A 16,142-nucleotide genomic window follows, 5' to 3' on the forward strand; every position below is an offset into this window, starting at 1 on the left:
ACTTGTTTTCTCCATCTATGTTGATTGAGAGCTTTGCTGCATATTGTAGACTGGACTGATACCTCTGGTGTTAGGGTCTAGAAGACCTCTGCCCAGGACATCTCATCAAGGAACTTTATAAAAGCATTGCCATGATCTTTTAGGGTAAATGTCATAGTAATAGGGACAACTCTGATACAATATTACTTCCTTTAACCAGCTAACACTTCAGCTTTCATGGCTTCAGTTGGTCTCCTGTCATATTCTCCACACTATCTTGTCTTTTAACTCAGAATCTTTCCTTCCCATTGACTACTCCCTGATTTATGACATCATTTTCCCTCTCACCCTACAAGCATATGGTAGAATCTTGGGGTTTATATGGAACTATCTGTAAGCAAATTGAGTCACAGGCCAATTGTGACCAGTGAGCACTATCTGCTGGTGGACAGAAAGGCCAGACTGGTGAGAAGATCAATCAAGGACAACCATTTATCCTGTTCCATGGATTACTGCTATACCATCCCAACCTTGCCCTGACCAAGTCAGGTAAGGAATGAAATTTTAAAACGTTGATCATGTCATTCCTTATTTTTAGTATAAGTTTAAATCCTCAGCAGACTCTGGATACTAGATATAGAGATACCTCAAGTTGAATGGCACATTTAGCTTCGATTCTAACTAAGAATAAGACTTTGGACAGACTCTTTTCTGTCAACTGATTCTTCATCTCCTTCAGGGAGAGTATATGGTTTGAGCACAGTATAGTTGAATCTTAAGAGGCAAGTGAACAGGAAAAAAAATAAAGGTAATTATTGATGGTGTTAAATTTAATGGAAACACACAGTAGAACAAGGTGTGAAGAATCTACCTGTACATATCATGATTGTGATGGTCTTTCTCCACTACTCTTTCTCTGTTACAATTCAATTCAGTGCTGTTCTAAATGCATCTTTCACAGAGGTATGGTGGCATACCTGTGTTCATACATGTGGGTAGTATAAACAAATTGATCCATGAACACAACATGAAGTGGTTGGATTAATGAAGAACAGATTAAGTCAGATTAAGTCAACCCTGGGCTACCATAGCCCTGTCTTGACACAGACAAATTAAAAAATACAGAGAGTGATTACCAGGTTTTAGAGAACTGAATCCACCTTATGTAAAAAAAAGAATGTGGGAGATTCTAAAAGGGGACTGGACTTTGTGAGAACAGTTAATGTACTTTAATAAACCTTATGGCTGTTATATGAAAGAGACCCATAGGAACTGGAGAGAGGGAAAAATCCAAAGTATAAAGATGTGTGGATAGAAAACACAGATTACAAAGAAGTCAGAAACTCAGAGATTATCCTATAGGAACACTGAGATCATTTAAGAGCAAACATTGCAGGGAACCACAGATTTTAAATCAAAATAATCAAGGCACTGTGATTTCCCACGTCTTGTCTAAACAACCAGAGTATTGAGGTTTGTCTGGGTGCTGATTCCTTGTAACATAGAGAGGACACAATCCCACTTTGCTCCCTGGTTCCTACAATCTATCACATCTTGTGAGGAGCTCAGTACATCTTGTGAACAATGGTTTTGTTGGATAATATCAGTTGGAGCTGGCAACTTCACAGTCACTTGATCTATGTACAACACTGACATAGAACAAGGAATTCTCACATTGCTTCCCTTCTGGGGAGTAATAGGCAAGTACCAGAGGAAGATTCAATCTTATTCGGGGTAGAATTTCTAATATGAGAGAAATTTACAATATATCAGCCATAAACACACAAAAGTACCTTGAAATATTATCAGTCATATGTAGAAAGTCACATACATGACTGTGTCTAACAGGTAAATTTAAATGATAAGAGGTCATGAATGGTAGGGGCACAAGAGGACTTAGAAGGGGGAAGGGGTAATTAAGTAGGTCCAGTATTCATATATGAAGTCCTTGATACATCTTTTTTTTAAAGCTCAGAGTAAAAGTAAACCTGGTGGCATTGGCACACATCTATGATAGCACGATTCTGGGGGCAGAGGCAGGCCAAGGCCAGTCTTTGAGTTTCGAAGTCCTGCATTATATAACTAGAGAGATCCTGCCTCTCTACATAAGATATGCACAGAACAGGGAAAAGGGAGGGGCATGAGAAGTTGTCTAAGGCTTGCTTAACACTGAACAGTTCTGTTACAGGACCCAGATATAAAGTCATATCACAGTAGGTATGACGGCAAGACAAACAGTGAAAACAGACTGCTGAGATTAGCCTTAATTCCCAGAGTGCACCTCTTCTCCTTTCAGTGCTTCCTGTGATATCCCACTCAAGAACACCTGAACAGGAGGCTGTAGGTTTGAGATATATCTGGGAGATTATCAAGTCTACTAGGCACTAATTTCCCATACAAGAAGAACAGGTATCATGTGAGTATCATCCTGTCGAGTACAAGAATTAGTCAAAACTTTTGCAAATGGATTGTGTGAAGGAACACTGGACATAGACTCACTATCCCAGACAGTAGAAACTGGAGATAGCTCCCCACATGGCTCTAGAAAACATCCACTCCTTCTTCTCACTCTCTTCTTCCTTCCTAGAGAAAATTTGCAAAACACACAATTTTGGGGGACAGAAAGCAATCTGCAGCCCTCTCTACCTGTGCTGAACAACTCCACACCCTCTGGAATGGTGGGCAACTACTCCAGTGTCTCCATCCCAGCTGTGATTTCAGCATGGCTCCTGCCATCATCATCCAACACTTCTCTGTAGACACTCATGGGCAGTGCCTACCTCAACCCACATGCTACCATGACTATACTGACAGGGCTGACAGACCAGAGCCAGGTCTCCATCTCCACACTCTCCTGTACAGATATTCTTGAATGGGATATATCAGGAAGCACAGACAGGGTGTGCAGCACCACAGAAAGGGTGGCTGCACTCTAGGAATTCAGTGTGACATCATTGACCAGGACACCATTCTTATCTATGTCAGTACAGTGTGATAAAATTTTAAATCTAAATGCCATAGCCATTTCTATCCAACACTGTCTGCCAGCTTTGACCAGGCCACAATACCTGTGGTGATAATTCAATGATACAGCCTGGTACATTCTTACCAGCAGGATACCCATTCCTAATACTATTAAGACAACAACCTGGGCCCTCTGATAGCTGGAGAACTCAGACAATCCTTTCACGTCTATGGCTCTGCCTCTTATCCTGAGAGTTAGGCCTCTGCCCCACCACCAGAGATGATGATGATGCTAAAGGAGATTCAGCCAAGAAATGTCCAAACACCTCTCTCTACCTATGCCACCACGTATTGTGCTCAGTACATCTGCTCAAGCCATGCCAGACAACAGTCTTCCTAGTAAGTATAGAGCCAGAAGGGAAGGACCACTCAGTACTCCAAGGAGACCCTGGTCTGTCAGTAATGGACATCCCACACAAAGGGAGAATGTGGGTCCTTCCAAGTTAAGTATAACTGTGGCTTTCAAACCCCACCTTCAAATTCTATCATGAGAAAGAATGCAAGGCATAATGAGTAGTATCCATACTGAATTAGGTGATTCCCACCCAGAACACCACACTCACACATCACTGCACAATGTGATCAGTCTCATGCCCCAACCACATTGTAATCAACTCTTTCCTGGTATGTTGCTCAGAGCTATAGTTGACACCAACAGATTGCGTGTGTGTATGGGGGTGAGGGGCTAGATTATCCAAAAGTCACAATCTTTCTCCAGAGCAAAACGGCTGAGAATCTGTCCTAGAGGACATATTCTTCCCAGATTCCAAACACTTGTTCTGGAATTCTCTTAAACTTAAAATAATATAGTGAGTTCAGTGCAGTCCATATACCACTGTTAAGGTAGCCAAAATACTTCTTCTTTTTTTTCTTTTCTTGTGTTCTTCAGATGGTATCCAAGGTGAAAATTATATAGACATGTTCTCTAATACTGAGTTACAGCCATGCCCAAAGATTTCAGTTTCTTAAATCAATTTTCATGCTATTTGAAAGAAGTTTGTGAAACATGGGGCTGGAGGAAAGACTCTATTGTTGAAATTCTTGCCTGGACTGGATTTGAATACCTAAACCCACATAAAACTCCAGGCTTCTGAGGCTGTCTGTGTAATTATTTGGCACAACATCACAGGGAAAAATAACCCACCTAAATTGTAAAGCTCCAAGGAAATGAGAGACAATGCATCTTTTTATACAAAGGGGAAGGCAGGAGAAGACCACACACCAAGGGAATTCTGTGACCTTACCCTGTTGGCTATGCAACCACACATTCAAAACCATCTGAGAAAATCTGGCATGGCATGGATATAAGAAACAACAGAACAGTCACCATCGTTCTGCAAAAATAGCAGACATCTCATATGAATGCCTTCCCCATGGTTGCAGAGGCCAAATTTCTGTTTATCACCAAGGGAGGTCAGGACTGGAACTCAAGCAGGTCAGGATACAGGAGCTGATGATGAGGCCATAGAGGATTATTTCTTACTGGCTTGCTAGGCTTGTTCTCTTATAGAGTCCAAGACTACCAGCCCAGGGATGGCACCAGCTACAATGGTCCCTTCCCCTTTGATCACCAACTGAGACAATGCCCCAAAGTTGGATCTCATGGGGCAAATCCACAACTGAAGCTCCTTTCTGTGATAACTCTAGCCTGGGTCAAGTTAACACACAAAAACAGCCAGTACAATTGACCCCTTTTCAACTTGACACACAAACATATCACTCTTAAGCTTCAACCCTTACTTTCTTAAAGTGCCCACAGTCTCTGCATATTAAAAGTTCAATCCTTGTAATTTATTCACAGTCTTTACAAAATTCAAAGTCCCTTAACTGTGGGCTCCACTAAAACACTTTCTTCCTTCAAGAGGGAATAATATCAGGCCACAGTCACAATCAACAGCAAAATCAAACTCTAACTCCCTAATAACTGGGATCCACTCATGATCTTATGGGCTCCTCCAAAGGCTTGAGTCGCTTCTCCAGATCTGCCCTCTGTAGCACACACCTTGTCTTCGAGGCTCCAGATACCTGTATTCCACTGCTTCTGCTGTTCTTAGCAGTCATCTCATGGTACTGGCATCTCCAAAACACTGCTTTCTCCCACTGCAACTAGGCTTCATAAATAGCCTCTCATAGGAATTTTTCATGGTGCCAAGCCTTTGCATCAACTCCTTTGCATGACCCCTTCAGTCCTAGGCCAATAATTGCAACTGAGGCTGCACCTTCAACAATGGCCTTCTGCGGCATCTCAGAGTGGTGAGCTGCAGATGCTTTTCATGACCCATTCATCCCTTCAAATCCAGTACCACCTGGGTGATGCTTACACATTTCCAAGTCCAACCGCAACACAATGTACAACCTTGGCTATCTCTGTAAAACTGCTTCTAAGTGCTCTCAGGAACCAATTCCCATAAGATTTCACCTCAGTGATTCAAGTCTCTTATTCATCACCTCTAATTTCTTAGCTCCAGCTAACCAGCGTAAATAGTACCAGTAACACAAAGATTTGCTTTAGTGGTTCTGGTATCTTGTTAATCACAGCAGATTCTTCATCCCAAGGTAACCAAAACCATAGAATCTTCGCAATCAAAATACCAATGGCCCTGATAAAAAGTCTTTAATCTTCTCTCTGAAATTTCACAAGCCAGGCCTCCATCTTCTGCATTGTTCTCAAAATTGTATTCCAAGCTCCTATACAACATCCCATAGAGCTCTTAACACCGAATGTATATTCTAGCCCAAAGTTCCAAAGTCTATCCACAGTCCTCCACAAAACACGGTCAGGTTGTCACAGGAATATTCCAGTATGCTGGTACCAGTTTTCCTATGGTGCTACAAAAGGAGGAGAAAATCTTACCATGTACTGACTTCTTCCTTGACTCTTTTGCAGTGGTGGAACTGGAGCCCTCCCTGGGATTGTCACCTTCAAGCAAAACACTTTGTCTGCTGCAGAGTCCAGAATTCTACATCACTTGCACCCAGGTTTTCCAGAAGAAGACCCCATGTGCTAATGGGTAGGGGCCATTAACAACACCTATACATAGGCCTTCAGAATTCCTGGCCTTGCCTCCACCTCCAAGCTCGGAACAAACAGGGATTAAAATCCTGCATGTGATGGAAATGCAAGTTGAGCATTTGATGCCTAGAGATGCCAATGAGGGCACTAAAGAAAACTAAGACCCATAACTCCTCCCTTAAGCACACCGTGACTTGCAGCAGCCTCTGCACAGCACTGACACTGGGAGCCTAAGACAGAAGTCTACTTTTGACAATGCCAGCCTGGGAGGCATCTGGCTGGGTTTGGAAGAGAAAGGAACTCTGGACAGTTTGATGGTGTCCACTACACTGGTGGCAGATATTCACCTTTCCCAACTTTTCAACTTCCTCACAGGCCTAGATCAATTCCAAGATACCACAGAAACTGAATCTAAAGACTCCTCAGTCATCTGGAGGGACCATGCCCAAGAAAACTCCAGAGTCATCAACAGACACTCTGACCAGGTGAGAAAAATAAAGACCATGATGCCTTTGAGCTGACTGATGGAGCTCCTCAGGCAAAAATAACAAACTGGGATTTAATGGAGGGAAAATGTCCTATGGCCTGTGTTGGGTCCAGGGACAGGACTATTGACAAAACGGCAAAGGACTTGGAGGGCAAAGCTCTCAAAGTGTCACCCATCAGGCGCAGCAGAGCTAGGGGACCAGGACAAGACAGAACAAATGTACCAGAGAAAATGATTCCAAGAAAAGAGAGGAGCTTAAAAAAGTCAAAGAACAGAGTCAAGTCTGAAGAGAAGCCTATAATCTCCAAGACCAAGATAACAAAGGATCTACCTGAGCTCAGCCACAGTAGCTTTAAAAAGCCTTGAACCCAGCTTGGCATGAACATGTTGGAGTTTGTGCAGGTCTTCCACACTCTGGGGAAGAAGAGTGAGAAGAAACCTGGCATCAGTTCTTCCCAGGCTCTGGGAACTTTTAATAGCAACAAATATCCTGGGCCAAGCCCAGCCACAACAATACTACAGGATATGCCACATGAGTGACAGGGCCCTGACAAAACCCCAGTCAAGGCTCAGAAAGCAGAGAGCAGTGCTCTCAAGGAGTGTCTATCTCAATCCCAGTATGAGCTGCCCGCAGTTGGGAAGGTCAGGTTAGTATCTCTACCTTCCCCAACCCTAGACAAGCCTCAAGCCAGACCTGCTTCTAGAAAGCCCCTTGCTCTGACTTCACACAGGCCACAACAGCTTACTCTGAGAGGTATCATTTTCACTCACCTTGATTTACCACACTCAGGCCATCCCAACCACCCTTCTGTCAGCAAAACTTTGATGGCTCCTTTGAAGCCAGCTGTGCCAATTTTTTACAGTACCACATGATCTAATGTAACCAACATCATCCACATTAGCACTGTGCCTCAGTCAGGCACCTTGAGGTATATGCACCATAGAGGATAGTCTCATACTTCCCTCCAGATGCAGCCTCTTTCTGCTGCCAAGAACAAGGGGCTATCACCCCCTAATCTCAAACTGAGTATCTGCTGCAAGACTTCAGCCACCACCAAATTCCATGGAGAAAAGTTGACATTCTGGGACCAGTGGTCTCACAACCCATCACAAAAGAACAGAGGCCAGAGAGGGAGGCCATGAAGAGGAGGGCACAACAGGAGCAAGAGATTGAAGCTCAGTACAACTCTCCTGGGAAACCTAGTAGCATTAGGATTGGGGATCCTCATTTGATGCAGTCTTGAACAGCATCCTTAGATAATTGCCATTTTCTGTTAGATCTGATCCTGAAAATTCCCTGAAAGAGCAGATGTCTTCTCCTACTCTGTGGGCTGAGGGGAAGAAGGAATATGACCCTTCTAACATTTAGGAGGGACAAAGGGAAGAAAATGCCTGGCCAAATGGCATAGGTGACCTGGTCATAGTCTCTTAGGGTGGTGGAAAACCAGAGTTTGTATGAGAAGGAGAAAAGAAGGGTCAGTCAAGAGCTCTGCGGGACAATTAGTACAAGAGATGGAATTTGAGATCAAAGAGAGTATGAAGACTCCCGGGAAAACCTTGGGGATCTAAAACAGCAGTGGCCTTTTTCAAAGTTTCGAAATGGCTCTGAAATGCTTCAAAGGGTGTTTTAGGATTACAGGAAGACTGGCCTATATTGAGGAGTAGAGAAGAGCAGGATGAATAATGGAGTAAAAAATGAGGTAAAGAATAACAGGCTAAGAAACAATGGGAAATCAAGACATAAGCTGTGGTAGAAATGGGAGTTAAAGAAAGGTTCCGGGTTGGGAGTCCCTCCCAAGTCCAAAGATGTAGACAGTAGAGATCAGTGCCCTTTTGCCTAAGGAAGAATCATGGGATACCATGTCTTATGGCTGGAAGAGCAATATTGCTTTCAGTTACCCTTCTTTAAGCTACGAAAAGGTCTAGATAAAAAGACAAAACTAACCCCCTTCCCACAAATAATCTCTTACCTAGGTTCAGAAGGGTCAGATGACTTGGTGGTGCTCATTGATACTGACTGAGGGGTAGTAGATAGTCTGGTGCTTTTCTGGATAACACACCAAATGCCGAGGTTTAGCATTAGCCCCACAAACTACTCAGGCACTGATCTCAGTCAGATATGTTTGGTTTACTGAACACATATTCAAGACAGATTAATCAGTGACACAGCAAGGAGTAGAGAGCCAAGCTACAACCCCTGGCCATTAGGTTTCAGGGCCAGTTTTCATATGGAAAAACCGCATACAGGTACATTTGCAATATATTAGCTATGTAAACAAAGTAGTACTATCTGCCCTTTAAGCTGATTGCCTGAGTCTAGACATAGGGAGGATAGGCAGTTTCCAGAGTCCACCAGGCTCTGTGACAAAGCACAACAATATGGCTTTATGGTCAGTGCAAGAAATATTAGGACAGGTTAAGGTCAAAAGGTACAAAATTAAGGTTCAGTCAATATGTCAGAACTATTGTCAGGTATTAAGATATAACACTAACATATGTTTACAGAATATTTTCCCAATCGAAAAAGTATATGTCCTCTTTGCTGTAACTCATAGTTCTTTCTCTAAACTTGACCACATACTCTTGACTCAAAGCAAAAACCAACAGACAGGAGAACATTGAAATAATCCCATGCTTCCCACTGGACCACCATAGTTTAAAGCTAGATATAAATAACAACAGAAACAACAGAGAGCTTAAAAAAATCAGGGAAGCTTAACACCTTTTTACTGAATGAAAAAAAAAAACATATCAAGACAGGAAGAAAGACATTAAAGATTGACTGGAATTCAAGGAAAAAGTGAATAAACAGCACTCACAAACTTGTGGGACACAAAGCAGTGCTAAGAGGAATGTTCATAGTAATGAGGGATTGCATAAAGAAAATGGGGAGAAATATCACTTCTATCCTAACAGCAAACCTGAAAGCTGTAGGCTTAGATGTTTTAATCTACTTTAAAGTATGATTCTACTTTAAAGTGTGATTCTTTAACACTTCAATTTGCCTTCTAGCCCACCACCTAAAAGAGGTAGGTAATAAGTATGGTTAATAGGAAACCTGTTATACGCCTGCTTAGAAATATTTTGGGGATGCCAATCACACCTTCATTGTCATAAGTCCAGTTCACTGGGCAAACACCAAACACAAATAAATAGCAGGAGCTTGAACCAGAATAAACTGTGAGGCTCCGCCAATCGGCATCCGTCCACAGAAATAGCAAGAAGCAGCCAAAAATACCACCAGAAGTACTTTGGTGTACTTCCCTCTACAAAGTCACAAGTGAAGATCAGCAAAGAAAGCAAGGTGAACCAATGCAAGAGAGTTGTCAGTGAAGACCAGTGTTATCAAAGACCAATGATAACCAGCAATGAGTTCCAAGGTGAACCAATGCAAGATCTTCACCCAGTGTCTGCTGGGTTATACTTAGACTTTTTAAAAACATCATGCACCTCTCAGGTGTCCACTCCACCAAAACAAAACATTCCCTTTCACCAGGCAACTTTCAAAAAAATACCATGTGTCTGTTCTTATTAAAACATCCTTTCATATGTCTGCTTCAGCAAAACATACTCTAACAAGACAAATTTCCAGAAAAACGTCACATGAGACAACTGTGCTTTCAATGAAACCAACATTTCCACTTCAGAAAGCTCTAGAACAAACAGAAATAATAATACTCAAACTGGGGTATTCTATAATAAATAAGCATACTTAGGGGTAAAATCAATGAAATAGAAACAATGAGAACAAAGCAAGTATGAATGAAGCAAACAGTTGGCTTTTTGAGAAAATCAGTAAGATAGACAAACCCTTGAGCAAACTAAAAAGCAGGGAGAAAGTACCTAAAATCACAAAATCAGAAACAAAAATGTGGATACAAAAAGAACCCAGGGAAATTTAGAGTATTATAAGGACATCATTAAAAACGTTTACTTCACCAAATTGGACAATGTGAGAGAAATGGATAATTTTCAGGATAGATTCCACTTAAGTATGTCAGATCAAGAACAGTTAAACAAAGGAAATAATCCTATAACTCCTAATGTAATACACTCAGTCATTAAAATTCTACTAACCAAAATGAAATGCCAGGGACAGATGCTTTTAGCACAGAATTCTACCAGATTTTTAAGGAAGAGTTAATGCCAATATTCAATTTATTCCAGAAACAGCGGGAACATTACCCAACTCAATATATGAAGTCAAAGTTACCCGGATACCCTAAGACAGGAAGACTCAACAAAGAGAAGAAAGTATAGGCTAACTTAAGAGCACAGATGCTAAAATGTACAATAATATACATAAAAAATGAATAAATACCCACATAAAACTACATCCACTGCCACTGAGAAGGCTTCATTTCAGAGGTGCAGGGATGATTCAATATAAGAAAAACAGTAAATGTAATCCACAATAAAACAAACTTAATGAAAAATTAACCATGAGATCATTTCATATGATGCAGAGAAAACCTTTGACAAAATATAACACCCATTTGAAAAAAAATCCCTCATAGAGAAATTAGGGATACAAGGATATAACTCAACAAAATATAAGCTAGTTACAGCAAGCATATTGTTAATATCTGAGCAAGTGGACAAAAATACAGAATACCTTCAATAACATCTGGAACACTACAATTTTCCCACTCTCTTCATATCTATTCCATGTAGAATTTGAAATTTAGCTTGAACAAAAAGACAACTGAAGGACATCAAAGGGATAAAACCAGGAAAGAAAGAAGTCAAACTATCTTATTTGCAGACCACATGGCATTATCTGTAAATGGGCCTCAGCTTTCCACCAATGATAAATGGACAGATATAGATATAGGGAACAACCTTTCACGATAGCACTGTATAATATAAAGTGCCTCAGGGTAACACCAGTCAAGCAAGTGAAAAACTTGTATGATAAAAGATTCAAGTGTGTGATATCAGAGGATGGAAAGATCTCCATGATTACTGAACAGAAACATTAACATAGGAAGTTTGCATCATCTTGCAACATGGATTCTACAGATTTATGGCAATCGTCAGCAAAATTTGTTACAAAACTTGAATTGACAATTCTCATCTTTATATGGAAACACATATACATACTCTACTGGATACAATAGATAATCCTGAATAAAACAAAATCGGGAAGTCTCACCATATCTGATTTCAGTTACAACTATAGAGCTATAGTAATAAAACCTGCATGCTATTGGCACAAAATAAATGTATTTATCAACAGAATTGTATTAAGATCCAGACACAAATTCAAACACATATAAGTGTGTGCTTTTGATAAAGAAGCCAGAAACATACACACTAGAGACAAAAGACAACTTCAACAAATTGTGGTGGTCAAGTTGAATGTATAATGCGTAAGAATGCAAATATAATCATCCTTACTACTATACACAAAAGAAGTCCCAGTTGCTTAAAAATCAAATATAAAACCAGATAAGATCCCTGAGACTGATAGAAGAGAAGCTCAGGAATATCATTAAACACATTGCCACAGGAGACAACTTTCCGTACAGAACATCTATAGCATGGAACCTAAGTTCAATAATTCTAAAATGGGATCTCATAAAACTGAAAAGAAATTCTGTCAGACAGGGAAGTAGACTAAAGCCTACAGAATACAGAAAGAGTTTTCCTTTGTTTCAAAATTATGTTCATATCTGTACAAAATTCTCAGTAGACAAAACTCCAAACTGTGAGAAACACTTAAAGAAATGTTGAATATCCTTAGTCATCAGGAAAATGCAAGTCAAAAACATTTTGAGATAGTATCTTCTACCTTTTAGAATGTCTAAGATCAGTAACACAACAAATCAAGCTGGTGAGTATGTGGAGCAGAGGGAACATTTCTTCATTTCTAGTGAGTATGCAAACTTATACAACCACAACTGAAATAAATATGACAGTTCCACAGTAAGTTGGATTTGATCTACCTGCAGATCCAGATAAACCACTCTTGGGCATATACCCAATGGACACTCCATCCAACAACAAGGACAGTTATGTTAAAACAATCGAATCATACTCAGCTATTACAAAATTGTATATTATACAATGTGCAGTCAAATGAATGGAACTAGAAAAAAATCATCCTTAGTGAGGTAATGAAAAACCATAAAGGCACCTATGGAATGTATTTACTAAAATCAGTAGATCTGAAACACATATGTCTCTTGTGTGTAGTGTAAAAGAGTATATTCTAAAGGCATAAAAGGGTGGTTGGAAATGAAAAGGATGGTTGGGATGGTAGTGGTTATGGGGTAGATGGAGCGAATGCAGGAAGTGAACACTGGAACAGAAAGGCCATTATGGGTATGGTACGGAAACACACTGAGGGGAAACTTCTTCAGATCTAGGAAGGGGATCCAAATGAGGACTCCTACTAATGGGGAGTATAAAGTCTTGGCCCATTTCTTGTCCTGGCAAGACTTCCAGTGGTAAATCTTCATAAAATTCTGCTGAGGTAATGGCCATATCTTCCATGTAGATCAACAATACCAGTCTGTTGCTATGATAAGGGGGTTCACTCTATCACCAGAGAGGTCCCCATTGCTGAGGAGAAAACTCACACACTCACTGAACATCGAGAAGTTAGGTGGATGGCAACATGGAGCCTTTACCAGTACATTCTGCTGCCTTTTCAATATTAAGGTACTCCTTATGCACAAGACAATGAAGACAATGAAAGAGAAACCTGGAAACCAACACACACACACAAAAGCCTTGACCTACAACTTGTCTTGCTTAGAAAATATTCTAAGGCAACAGGAACAACAAACTTGTGGGAGTAGACAATGAACTTCTGATTTGAACTACTCCACAAGTTGGAATCTATATTCTACATTGCTTGGGTAAACAAGAACTAGAAACTAGAGAGCCTATAGACATAGGGTAAAACAAACACTGGTTATTTAACAATAATTATCAATAAAATGACACCTCATAATATTCTGCTATATCGTACATAGTTCAGTTCATTAACCTACAACTATCAGAGGCATCTGAAAACAGCTAAAAACAGATGTAGACAGTATGGGAACAGCCCAACATTATGACAGAGGAAGTATAAATGGTAGATCTTCATCAAATGCCTCCCCTTAGAGCTCATGAAGGCCAGAGAATAGGAGGTGAAATGAATGTTTGAGAGCAGAGAGGACAAAGATTGTATATCTCCAACCCCTTATGAGCTTCCCCCGGATGTGAAAATCTGATTAGTACCTCTGCCTTTTCCAACCCTTGGCAAGCCTCAATCCAGAACTGCTTCTAGAAAGCCCCTTTCCCTGGCTTTATGCAGGCCCACTGCAACTTACCCTGTGCAGCCTCACTCTCACTCATCTCAACCTACCACACTCAGGCCAGCCCAACCACCTCCTGTCAGCACTTCTTTGATGACCTCTGCCAAGCTAGCTTCTCCAGTTTCCTCCAGTGCCACACAACTTAATGTAAACAACCCCATCCAGTCTAGTGCTGTGCCCCAGATGTCCACCTCAAGGCCTGCACCATACAGAGCATCATCTCACACTTCATTCCAGAGAGAGCTTGTTTCTGATGCCAGGAACAAGGTACCATCACCTCCCAAACCTCAAACCCAATATCTGCTGCAAGACTTCAGCTGCCAACCCATTCCATGGAGGAAATTCGACATTCTGGGACCAGTTGTCTCACAGCCCATCACAAAAGAGCAGAGGCCAGAGAGGGAGGCCATGAAGAAGTGGGCACAACAGGAGCCTGAGAATGCTGCCAAGAACCCTTCAACTGGAAAACTCCAGGTTTTCCTTCAGAGGGAGAAGGATATGGAAATTTCTCAATATTATGGCTATGCAATGTAAGAGCTGCCAAGATCTTTGTAAGAAGTTGTTTTTTGATATTCACTTGAAGAGGTATATTGACTGATACAGATGAATAAAATTACAGAAAAATATAAATATGTATATACATAGGTATATGTGCAGGAATATAGAAAACTAAGTAGATATAGATGGATAGAAAAAAACATACCCACATGCATTGGAATAGTTAGTAAAATGCCTATAGAATGTGAAGTTGGTTATTTTATTCTAATGTTTTGTTCACTGTGATGATTTAGTTCTTATTGTATTCTATATGAAATTAAACTTAAGAAATTTATTTAATATTAAATCATTTGAGAAAATACTATGGTTGTGGTAAATTTTTTTGTGTGTTCCTTAATCATAATTTTTTTTTTTGGTTTTTCGAAACAGGTTTTTTTGGATCACTCTGGCTGTCCTGGAACATACCCTGTAGACTGGGCTGGCCTGGAACTCAGAAATCTGCCTGCCACTGCCTCCCAAATGCTGGGATTAAATGCGTGCACTACCACAACGCGTATTTTTGAGTTTTTAATTCATTGGACATGATATATCTTGAAGTACATACTGAGTATTGAGTACACTCTCCTATTTTCATAAATTTGTACATTTCTTACCTCTCAATGCTGCTCTTTTTTTATATTACAGGGATTTTATTCCAATTGTATGAAACATATACATGCAGGATTTCACTTATAGAGATATGATTTAGGACATGTATACATAAAATATAATAGAATTAACTGAGCCTGATTAAGTCATGATAGTGTCCACTCAATTGTTTTCCTATGGACAGCACAATTTCATTTTTATGAATAAATTTCCCATTGTGTTTACACATCACATCTCCTTTATCCTCTTCTCGGTTGTTGACAATAAGGTTGCTTTCCTAATATATTTGCAATGAACTGTTGTAATAGCTATTTTTGTTGTCAACCTGACTACATTTGAAATTCATTAAAACTCAATTTATTGGGTACACCTGTGAGGGATTTTCTTAATTAAAATTATTAAATCTTTTGAAGTACAATTACTCAACATTTATCTGGATCTTCTTAGGTGAGAAGATCTACCTTTAATTGGAGTCAAACATTCTTGTGCAAGCCTATAGAAAGAATGTGGAAGACGGAAGCTCTTTGTTCTTTGCTTGCTTGTCCTTGTTCTTCTCTTGCTATCCAATTCATTCCTTTACCAGCATTACAGCCTCCTTCTTCAGGATTCCAGACAATATATACAGAAGACCAGCAAAGACAGCCTCATGGATTGAATAACTACAGGACTGGTGTTAACCATTATTATACTAGCAAGAACATAGCCTGCAAGAAATTCATGTGTGTGTGTGTGTGTGTGTGTGTGTGTGTGTGTGTGTGTGTGTGAACATTCTCCGTATATACTCATTGAATCAGTTCAGTTCTTCAGGGGAACCCTAACTAGATATTCTGGCTATGCAATGTGAGAGCCAAGTACAAGTGTGCTACAATCAACACTGACAGGCAAATATATCTCTAATATAGTGAATTGAAATATGTTTTGTAAAACCTAGGAGCAGTAATACATGGCCATAGGTTAGAATCAGTTTTTAGTTTTTTGAAGAGCCTTCATTGTGATTCTACTTTATGTTGATTCTAGAAAAGAACACACATGGACACATTTAAGAGCCAATAGGAAGTCTCTACAGCTGGTCAGCAGCTGCATCAGAAACTTGTGGATATCATGCAGTCCTGAGTTTCACTGCCTTTGGACAATATTTTAAAGATATATTTATTATATATATATATATATATATATATATATA

General features: G+C 40.2%; 1 long non-coding RNA gene and 2 pseudogenes across 1 annotated transcript in view; 2 read left to right on the forward strand and 1 right to left on the reverse strand.

Annotated features, from left to right (window-relative positions):
* LOC116102070 lies at positions 1 to 14,361 on the forward strand (annotated as a pseudogene).
* Positions 1,811 to 3,850, forward strand: LOC116101204 (annotated as a pseudogene).
* A 954-nt stretch (positions 14,362 to 15,315) lies between the features above and the next one.
* The window catches only part of LOC116102077, an 8,880-nt gene continuing 8,053 nt past the window's right edge, over positions 15,316 to 16,142 (reverse strand). The window contains exon 3 of the long non-coding RNA XR_004123000.1: positions 15,316 to 15,972. This is a non-coding gene — a long non-coding RNA (uncharacterized LOC116102077). The remainder of the gene's footprint in view (positions 15,973 to 16,142) is intronic.

This window comes from Mastomys coucha, unplaced genomic scaffold, assembly GCF_008632895.1.
Source record: "Mastomys coucha isolate ucsf_1 unplaced genomic scaffold, UCSF_Mcou_1 pScaffold21, whole genome shotgun sequence".
NCBI classification, from domain to species: domain Eukaryota; kingdom Metazoa; phylum Chordata; class Mammalia; order Rodentia; family Muridae; genus Mastomys; species Mastomys coucha.